Consider the following 10,124-nt stretch of genomic DNA (forward strand, 5'->3'; position numbering starts at 1 on the left):
CCTCACCTTTCCTCTGCTGTATCTGCATGCCTCACCTTTCCTCTGCTGCTGTATCTGCATGCCTCACCTTTCCTCTGCTCTGCTGTATCTGCATGCCTCACCTTTCCTCTGCTCTGCTGCTGTATCTGCATGCCTCACCTTTCCTCTGCTCTGCTGTATCTGCATGCCTCATCTTTCCTCTGCTCTGCTGCTGTACCTGCATGCCTCACCTTTCCTCTGCTCTGCTCACCTTTCCTCTGCTCTGCTGTATCTGCATGCCTCACCTTTCCTCTGCTCTGCTGCTGTACCTGCATGCCTCACCTTTCCTCTGCTCTGCTTTATGCCTCACCTTTCCTCTGCTCTGCTGCTGTATCTGCATGCCTCACCTTTCCTCTGCTCTACTCACCTTTCCTCTGCTCTACTCACCTTTCCTCTGCTCTGCTCACCTTTCCTCTGCTCTGCTCACCTTTCCTCTGCTCTGCTGCTGTATCCGCATGCCTCACCTTTCCTCTGCTCTGCTGTTGTATCTGCATGCCTCACCTTTCCTCTGCTCTGCTGCTGTATCTGCATGCCTCACCTTTCCTCTGCTCTGCTGCGACAACAGCAACACGTTCTTCGAGGTCAAGTCCATCTCCAACCAGGTGTGGAAGTTCCAGCGCTACCAGCTGATCATGACGTTCCACGACCGGCCCATCATGCCGCCGCCCCTCATCGTCTTCAGCCACATCTACATCCTCATCAAGCGCGTCTGCTGCCGCTGCACCAAGAAGGAAGGGGAGCTAGACGAGAAGGACAAGGGACTCAGTACGTTACGTCTGCATCTGTTTTAGACTTAGACTTAGGCCGTGTCTCAAATCACGCACTTGTGCACTTCGGGCACTGTTTTTCAGTGCCTAGGGCGCTCACACTGAAAATTTCAGTTGAGCCTGTGCACTGAAAGTGCCAGGATGATCATAGCCTAACAATGGCGGAAAAATGCAGTGCTTGAATGATGGACACTGCACGCACTAAACGGCGGCCATGTTGACAATGACACGGAGGAAATGTGGCATTCAGTTCAGTAGAATAGTTTGGTCAACAGTCTCCTAATTCTGTAAGTAATGTTGATGGGACACCAACCTTTTCATGCCAACCAAAGTATTGTATGTGTGATAGTTGTCCTTTGGGGTGAAGGAAATGGAAATACAAGCACCAGACGCTGTGCATTGTAAACAGTAGCAAATTCGTATTTTGCCATGCTCGTATAATGCCATGCTCAGCCATCACTTCCAGCGAGGGCACAGTGCATAGTGCTCAACTTTTTCCACGACACTATGCACAAAAGACGTCAAAAGTGCACTGACAAAAGTGTGTGATTTGAGACATAGCCTTAGACTTGTGTTTCTTGTGTCCCAACGGGGGCTCTACAGCCCCAACAGGCAAGGCAGTCCGCCAGAAATGTTGGGCCCCATGAATGATTCAAATTTTGGGCCCCCTTAAGGGCCGCAGTTAGTGCAGTCAGTGCTTGGGCCTCTAGAATCTGTAACACCTCCCCCCCAACCTAGCGGCACCCATGCCCCCAGGAGGCGTTGAGGAGCCCTGGGGGGGCGTTGAGAAAGATATAGAGAGGAGGCGGTGCCTAGTTACCATTGGGGTGCATCTATTTTAATACTGATGGGGGGGTTGGCTGGCTTATGATGAGGTCAAGGGGGCGTTGGGAGGTTTATGATGAGATCAAGGGGGCATTTGTTCAAGAAAGTTTGAGAACCACAAATCTATATGGTCTATCATACATGCGGCATTTCATTCAACTCATGCTGCTGTTGGGTTATGGTTGGTTTATGATTAAACATTATCTATAGGAGGAAGGAGGGATAACGCGATGAGAAGGACAAAGGACTAAGTATCTATGCACAGTGGTTTTCAAAGAGGGGCCCGGGGACCCCTGAGGGGGTGCTGGGGGGGGCAGACTGGCAGGAAAAGTATACTTACTTACTTAATCCACTTCGTCCCTGATGGGACATAAGGCTTCCACGATCTGCCTCCACCTGGACCTGTCTTGAGCAGCATGCTGTGCCTCACCCCAGGTTAGATGCATCTCCTTCAGCTCAGCTGTCACTGTACGCCGCCAGGTGTTCTTGGGCCGGCCTTGCTTCCTTTTCCCAGGTGGAGGCCATCGTAGTGCGATGGGGATATGGGGATATTGTTCAGCTTATTGTTGGTTTATTATGGTGCACATTAGCTGTTTAATTTGTTGTTGTTGTTTTTTTTTTTCGTTTACTATACTTTTCCTGATGAAAGCCTCCAACAGGAAAAGTATAGTAAAACAGGAAAAAAAACCAACAAATTGAACAACTAATGTGCACCACAATAAACCAACAATAAGCTGAACAATATCCCGATTAGTTAGAAACTATATGATGATAATGTATTACACCTCTGAACATTACTGCTATTATCGTTATATATTATTATATCCCAATACGGCACTGACTTACAGACCCAGACCATGGTTGTGATATCCAAAAAAAATTGTGTGGCACGATCCCTTGTCAGGGGAGCCTTAGCTGGAATTTGGCAGTATTTGGGGGGCCTTGTCATGGTAAGGTAGAGTAGAGTAGAGTAGAGTAGAGTAGAGTAGAGTAGAGTAGAGTAGAGTAGAGTAGAGTATCGTTTATTGATCCCAGGGAGAAATTAAGGTGTCAAGCAGCATACACACATACATAAATAAAGACATTGCCCACGAGACATAACACACATATTTACACATAAAATAACCATATATGACTCACTGTTACATACATTTTACCAAGATCTCTCTCTCTCTCACACACACACACCCCAAAATATATTGTAAAGTGTCCACAGTGTTCATATGTGCCTTAGCTAAGTGGCACATAGTAGCCAAGACATAGTGGCCATAAAGTGTCCATGAGTGTCCGTAGTCTCTCTGCCTAGTACCATGTCCATTGGTTTGGGGACCCCTGATATCAAGGCATATCATACAACTCATACATGCAGTTATATTTGCCCCTGATACTGTGTTTACTCAGAGATACTGTTGCTAAATTGTTAGACCGTCTCTGGTTTACTGCACTAATACAGTAACTTAATACACTTAGTGTAGGCCTACTACAGTTATAAGTAAACGGTCAGCAGTTTTGATACTGCAGTTCTGCCCTACAAAGCAAATGGGCAGTAACTGTGCAGATCTCAAAACTGAATAAGTTGACTTTAAAATAATACTGCAATCCAGTAGAAGTGGTTTTGGAAGACTATTGACATGTGACAGTTTTGTTACTTTATATTGCCCCCTTTTTTGCAGATCAATCATTTTATTTAACTTTAGACTTTGACATATAGGCTATTAAAGTCATAGTAGATCATTTAAACAGCAATGCAGTTACTGCTTTTTTGCTTTGTAGGGCAGAGTTGCCCACAAGGTTTTTTTCTGTGACGCAGACATTATACTGCAAAATGCCAACCTTCCTAGGGCGCTGACAAATGGAGACATTTTGCTTTTAATACCGTAACACAATTTATCTTGTCGTACAATTTTGGGCTGGTATTTTTCATCTCGAGTGCAATGTAACAGGCCAATTCCAACCCCTTCCAGTTGCCGTAGCGTTGGGAAAACATATTTTGGCCAGTACGGGGATCGAACCCGCGACCTTGGCGTTATTAGCACCACGCTCTAACCAACTGAGCTAACCGGCCATGTTAACAGGGGAGGACAGACTGGGAAATAACCCAACATTTATTAACGAAAAGGCTGTTATTTTCATTAAAAAAAAAATCTGAAGTAACGTTTACCTACTAGACTACAAAACGCGCTGCCGACTTTTAGTTGCCTACATTCTTGGAGTATTCACTTCCTCTCCACGTGCGCGTCCCCACTGAAAGATTGTTGTCTTATTGCATTGCGAGCCATTCCAGAGCAATTCACATTGACTGGCATGGCTAACAAGAAACGGCAGCGATGTAATGTCCAATGTCTTTACTATTCCAGCATTAGTATAAATGTGGCGTAGGTTATGCGGCTGAAAGTGTTTTGGTTGTTTCACGCACACGTGGGACATGTGCTGTGTAGGGCAATAGCCTCCAGAGGGCGCCAGTGACCCATTTGGATCAAATAGGTGCTGACAGACAGATAGGCCTAGTTCTACATCGTTGTAGGAAAACATTGGGCAGAATTTAAATAAAATATATAATCACCATACCTACATACGTACATAATTAAATTCTAAGAGTTTAATTATTTACGTATGTAGGTATGGTGATTATATATTTTATTTTCTATTTGACATGACATGTATACTCAACAACAGTATTCATATGCTGGCTGTTCACTCCACTCATAGTGCCAGGTAAGGTAAGCATTATTGCAGCCATGCAAGGCTTGCTTCCAGCCAACCAGAGGAGGTGTACCGAAGTTTATGCTGTAATGTATGCTTGCTATCCAAAGGGTTTAGAGTTAACAGGAATGTTTTTGAACTGTGAATGGATGTTGGAGCTGTGATGACTAGCCTAACATGTGCAGAGGTAGAGACTGAGTTTTAGTTTAGGGTCGTTACTTTAGGAGAAAATAACTTAGGCCTACTAGGTGAATGAATAGTGTGTTATGAGCGGCAAAATGGCACCACATTTTGTCACATATTGCGCCATGGAGGCATACATATATTTTTTATCATGAACCCATAAACTAACTTTGGAATGTGAGTGTGTGACTCTTTTCTGTCTGGGTGTCAGTTTGGAAGAGGGGCTTGGTCCCGCCTCCCTGCCCGCAGCTGAGGCTACTCAAATGTCCATGAAACACAACAGGAAAACCTAGGATAAATGTAACTAGTAACTAAGTCTTCTTCTAGAAATGTAAGGAGTAAAAAGTACAAGTAATTGTCAAAAAATTTAACTGAGTAAAAGTAAAAGTATGCATTTTTATTTTTACTCAAGGAAGTACAAATTCCCGAAAAAACTACTTAAGTACAGTAACGAAGTAAAAATACTTAGTTACGTTCCACCTCTGCATGAGTGTGTCCCATGTCCAAGTTTAGAGGCCTTAAATATAGAATTCATTAGAACATTCATTAGAGTTTCCAACATTTTCCAACTTGGGGCACACTTGACATTTTCAGAAATGTCCGACCTGGCCCTCCTCTGGCCCTCCTCTGGCCTGATAAACAATACAACTCAAAAGAATAGTCAACAGCAACACTGCAACAACATTTATTTCCATTTTTAGAAAATGAGTTCAAGGCCCACTTGGAATACCTTCGCAGGCCACCAGTAGGCCCCGGCCCACAGTTTGAGAATCACTGCATTATAAGTGCACTCTAGCACAGGGCCTCATTGGGTTTAGAAGTGCACTCTAGCACAGGGCCTCACTAGAAGTACACTCTAGCACAGGGCCTCATTAGAAGTACACTCTAGCACAGGGCCTCATTGGTACACTCTAGCACAGGGCCTCATTACAAGTACACTCTAGCACAGGGCCTCATTAGAAGTACACTCTAGCACAGGGCCTCATTAGAAGTGCACTCTAGCACAGGGCCTCATTAGAAGTGCACTCTAGCACAGGGCCTCATTAGAAGTACACTCTAGCACAGGGCCTCATTAGAAGTACACTCTAGCACAGGGCCTCATTAGAAGTACACTCTAGCACAGGGCCTCATTAGGTTAGTACACTCTAGCACAGGGCCTCATTGGGTTTAAAAGTGCACTCTAGCACAGGGCCTCATTGGGTTTAGAAAGTTGACCAAGGGCCGGATGTCGTAGGCAACTTGCCCGTGCCAATAAAAAGAAAAGGTGTACGCCAACATAATTACACCATTGTCAGTTATGCCATTCCTGCGTATTGTATCTAGATGTAGACTTAAGTAATCTTGTGTTTCCAAGAAACTTGTTTTAGGTAGCCAATTTAAGAATGAGTGACCATATGAATCTACATTTTTTTTCTTGGAAAGCCTCTGAGGGCCGCATGAAATGGCTGAGCGGGCCGCATGTGGCCCCGGGCCTGAGTTTGCCCACATCTGCTCTAGCACATGATATAACATTGTTGATGCAGCAGTTATTCCACTGTACCTAGTGATAACAATTTCAAGATTCGAGATTCAAGATTCTTTGTAATGGTCCCGAAGGAAATTTGTCTTGGACGTACATAGCTGCCACATACACACAACACTAATACACATGACGCCAAAAAACAAAAACATACATAAACACATACATAAACACATACATACATACATACATACATACATACATACATACATACATACATACATACATACATACAGTACATACGGTACATAAAGTGCCCTCATAGAGATACTCAAGTGCATATCTACTACAGCCTACCACACACACACATGGCATTACAAGGATGGTAGTTGTTAACGACCTGCGTTCAGTAGGTTAACAGAAACAGGAACAAAAGAAAACCTATACCTATTCAAAAACCTTTTCTTGTTTTTAACTGGTACTCTGAATCGCCCGCCAGATGGTAGCAGCTCATATTCTGGGTGCAGAACATGTGATGGATCCTCAATTATTTTCCTAGCATGCCTAACTACAGACTCTTCATATATTGCTTGAAGGGTAGTCCCTCACCCCCACTACCTTCAGTGCAGTGCGGCTCAGTCTGTCCTATTTGAGACTTCACTTTCACTGTCAGGTTTCAAACCACACAGTGATTGCATCGCGTATTTTCCCTCTACTCCTATACTTCTCCTTTACACACCTCTGTCTGTGTCCCTCGCAGAGCTGATCCTGACTGCGGATGAGCTGAAGGGCCTGTATGAGTTCGAGGAGCAGTGTGTGGAGGAGTACTTCCGGGAGAAGGACGACGAGCAACAGTCCTCCAACGACGAGCGAATCAGAGTCACTCACGAAAGGTACAGAGCTCATTACTGTATTCACCAACTGACCAATTAGAATTACACACCAAAGGTACAGAGCAGGGTTTATAATATAGATCAGTGGTTCTCAAACTTTTTGTGTGAAGTACCACTCGAGAAAATATTGAGCTCTCCAAGTACCACCTTGACAACCAACATTAGAATATCGCAGCAAAGGCCTTCCATATTCACTTTTGCCAGTCAATACAGGAGAGGTTCATAACGGCATCAACAGCTACGCTACGGTCACATTCAGTGCAAGTTTGTTTTTATTTTTTTTGCTTGCCTAGTATTATTCTGTTTCAGATTCATACAGTTCAATATTTCAAAATGTGTGACAAAAGAGACATTTTCCACTGCAACAACTTGATCAGCCTTCAAATCAATGCACAAAAAATGAATTCTTCCAAGTACCACCAGAGATGTCTCAAGTACCACCAGTGGTACGCGTACCACAGTTTGAGCACCCCTGATATAGATAGCTTTGGTGCAGCCCAATTACTGTATTCACCAATGGCCAATCAGAATGACTCAGGATTGTACAGAGCACGTCATCCACTAATGCGTGCCGTGTGATCATGATTAAACTTTTGAGTTGACTTATTAAATACATTTGACTTGATTTGTTCCCACAAGGTGGAAGATTTGGGTACATGCATTTGGTCAGTTGAGTTGACTGACGTTATAAACATGACTTGATTTAATATATGGTCAGTTGAGTTGACTGACGTTATAAACATGACTTGATTTAATCTATGTGTCAGGCACAGGGTGGAGGACATGTGGTCGTAGGGGGGTGAGCAAGACATGTTATATAATCATTAAGCCACTATTTTGGGGCTTAATACAGTTAAAAGGGTCTATAGAGGTGGTTAAGTGTCTTATTTTTCATGTGAAGCGTTGTCTTGCTTTAAGACAAGTTAAAAGAGTGAGCATGTCGCTAAGCTAGTGAAAGTCAATGATCCATTGACTTTCACTAGCTTAGCTACTCTCTCTTTTAACTTGTCTTAAAGCAAGACCAAGCTTAACATGAAAAAATAAGACACTTTACCACCTCTATAAACACTGGTCAACGATTTTAACTGTATTAAGCCCCAAAATAGTGGCATACCCCTTTAACAAATAATTGTAACCCATCTTTTTCAAAGGGTGCAGTGGCGGTAGATCAAAATTGCCAGACGGGCCGAGGTTTTTTTAGTACAGGGCCCTCATCAACAGGGGCCCGGGGCAGTTCCAGAGGCGATTCTAGGGTCTGGTGGGGCCCCAAGCGAAAATGCAAAATAATGAACATTTGAACCAAAATTGCCACTACTGTGGTGAAGTGTGGGCTTTTATCCACTATCTAGGGGCTTGGGGGCCCCAAGCGGCTGCTTGCCTTGCCTGATGGCAAGATGCGCCTCTGGGCAGTTCTACATGGCCATGGTGGCCCACCCTGTCCCTCTTTCTAGAACCACCTGTCTGTGAAAGGCTGGAGGCATGTGGGTGCGTTTGGAGGAGGGGAACAAGCTTGCCTGGTTAACACCAGACCTAATCACAAGTGAGAAGTGTCTTTCAGATCGAAACGATTGTGTAGAACTAAAGGCAGTATGGGAGTTCCCAGGCTAGGAACAAGCAGGAGAACATCAGAAATGCTGCAAACACTGGAAAATAAACTGAAATACAAAATATGATATATAATACTACAGTATATGAAAATATGATAATACACATTCAGGGTAGAGGATAGGTATACATTCAGGGTAAAAGACATGTCTATGCATTTGTAGGAGGGGAATGAGGGGGACAACACCATGAACACTGCAGAATAAACAAAATAAAAAAACATGTCATATACAGATCATATTATATTACAGCATATAAAATGAAAATGTGCCTGGGGGAGCAGGGGAACGCCATGAGGGCAACTTTGCAGAATTACATAGTATCCTAATGTATTACATTATATAGTAGCCTAATATATTACATTAAAGGGATACATTCTTGGAAATAAGCTTATTTTACACCTCCCCTTGAGTTAAATAATAGGGTTTTACCATTCTCCTGTACTTTCAACTGGTCTCTGGGTATGGCAGTGCAAATTTTACCTCCAAGCTACCAGTTAACATTGAGTCCTATGAGACCAGTTAGCCGCCAGCTGGTCTCATTGGACTCAAATGGGGTGAACAATCGGGAGAACACATTGGAGGCAACACTGCAGAATAAACAAAATAACAAAAGACTTTATAATATATTATATGTATTAATAATATTTAATAATGTGAATATTATATGAAGTACTCAAGGTGGAAAACATATATATGCGTCTAGAGGTGGTGAACCAGCGAGAGAACACAGTGAAGGCAACATTGCAAAATAAACAAAATCAGAAAAGACCTTTTATCATCTTATATCTGTTAATATTTGATCATATAAATACAGTATTACATAATGTGCTCAGGGTGGAGGACATGTCTACGCATCTGGAGAAGGTGAACAAGCAGGAGAACACCATGAAGGCAACACTGCAGAATAAACAAAATAACAAAAACATGTTATGTTATATTATATTACCGTATTTAATAATCTAAACATTACATAATGTGCTCAGGGTGGAGGATATGTCTATGTATCTAGAGGAGGTGAACAAGCGGGTGAACAGTGAAGGCAACATTGGAAAATCAACAAAATCAGATTTTTTAAAATGTATTTATTACTATTTAATAATCTAAATATGAGATAATGTGCTCAGGGTGGAGGACATGTCCATGCGGCTAGAGGAGGTGAACGAGCGGGAGAACAGTGAAGGCAACATTGGAAAATCAACAAAATCAGATTTTCTATTTATTTATTAATATTTAGTGATCTAAATATGACATAATGTGCTCAGGGTGAAGGACATGTCTATGCGGCTGGAGGAGGTGAACGAGCGGGAGAACACTGTGGAGGCAGCACTGCAGAATAAACAAAATTAAAAGAAGATGTTATATTACTAAATAATCTAAATATGACATGATGTGCTCAGGGTGGAGGACATGTCCATGCGGCTAGAGGAGGTGAACGAGCGGGAGAACACCATGAAGGCCACTCTGCAGACGGTGGACCTGCGTCTGGCGCAGCTGGAGGACATCCACGGCCGCATGATGGACGCCCTGGAGAAGCTGGCCGGCATCGACCACTCGCAGCTCAAGCGCTCGCGCTCCAACGCCTCCTCCATCTGCGGAGAGCAGGCCGGCCTGCTGCGCCACGGCAGCGTCAACAGCAGCGACGGATACAGGTACAGTAGTCACGTCAAGT

General features: G+C 43.5%; 1 non-coding gene across 1 annotated transcript; it reads right to left on the bottom strand.

The window, feature by feature from the left end:
- Positions 1-3,601: 3,601 nt before the first annotated feature.
- trnai-aau (transfer RNA isoleucine (anticodon AAU)) lies at positions 3,602-3,675 on the bottom strand. Its single transcript has one exon. It is a non-coding gene; the product is annotated as a tRNA-Ile (tRNA).
- Between the last annotated feature and the right edge of the window lie 6,449 nt (positions 3,676-10,124).

The sequence above is a fragment of the Engraulis encrasicolus genome, chromosome 4, assembly GCF_034702125.1.
Source record: "Engraulis encrasicolus isolate BLACKSEA-1 chromosome 4, IST_EnEncr_1.0, whole genome shotgun sequence".
In the NCBI taxonomy this organism is placed as follows: domain Eukaryota; kingdom Metazoa; phylum Chordata; class Actinopteri; order Clupeiformes; family Engraulidae; genus Engraulis; species Engraulis encrasicolus.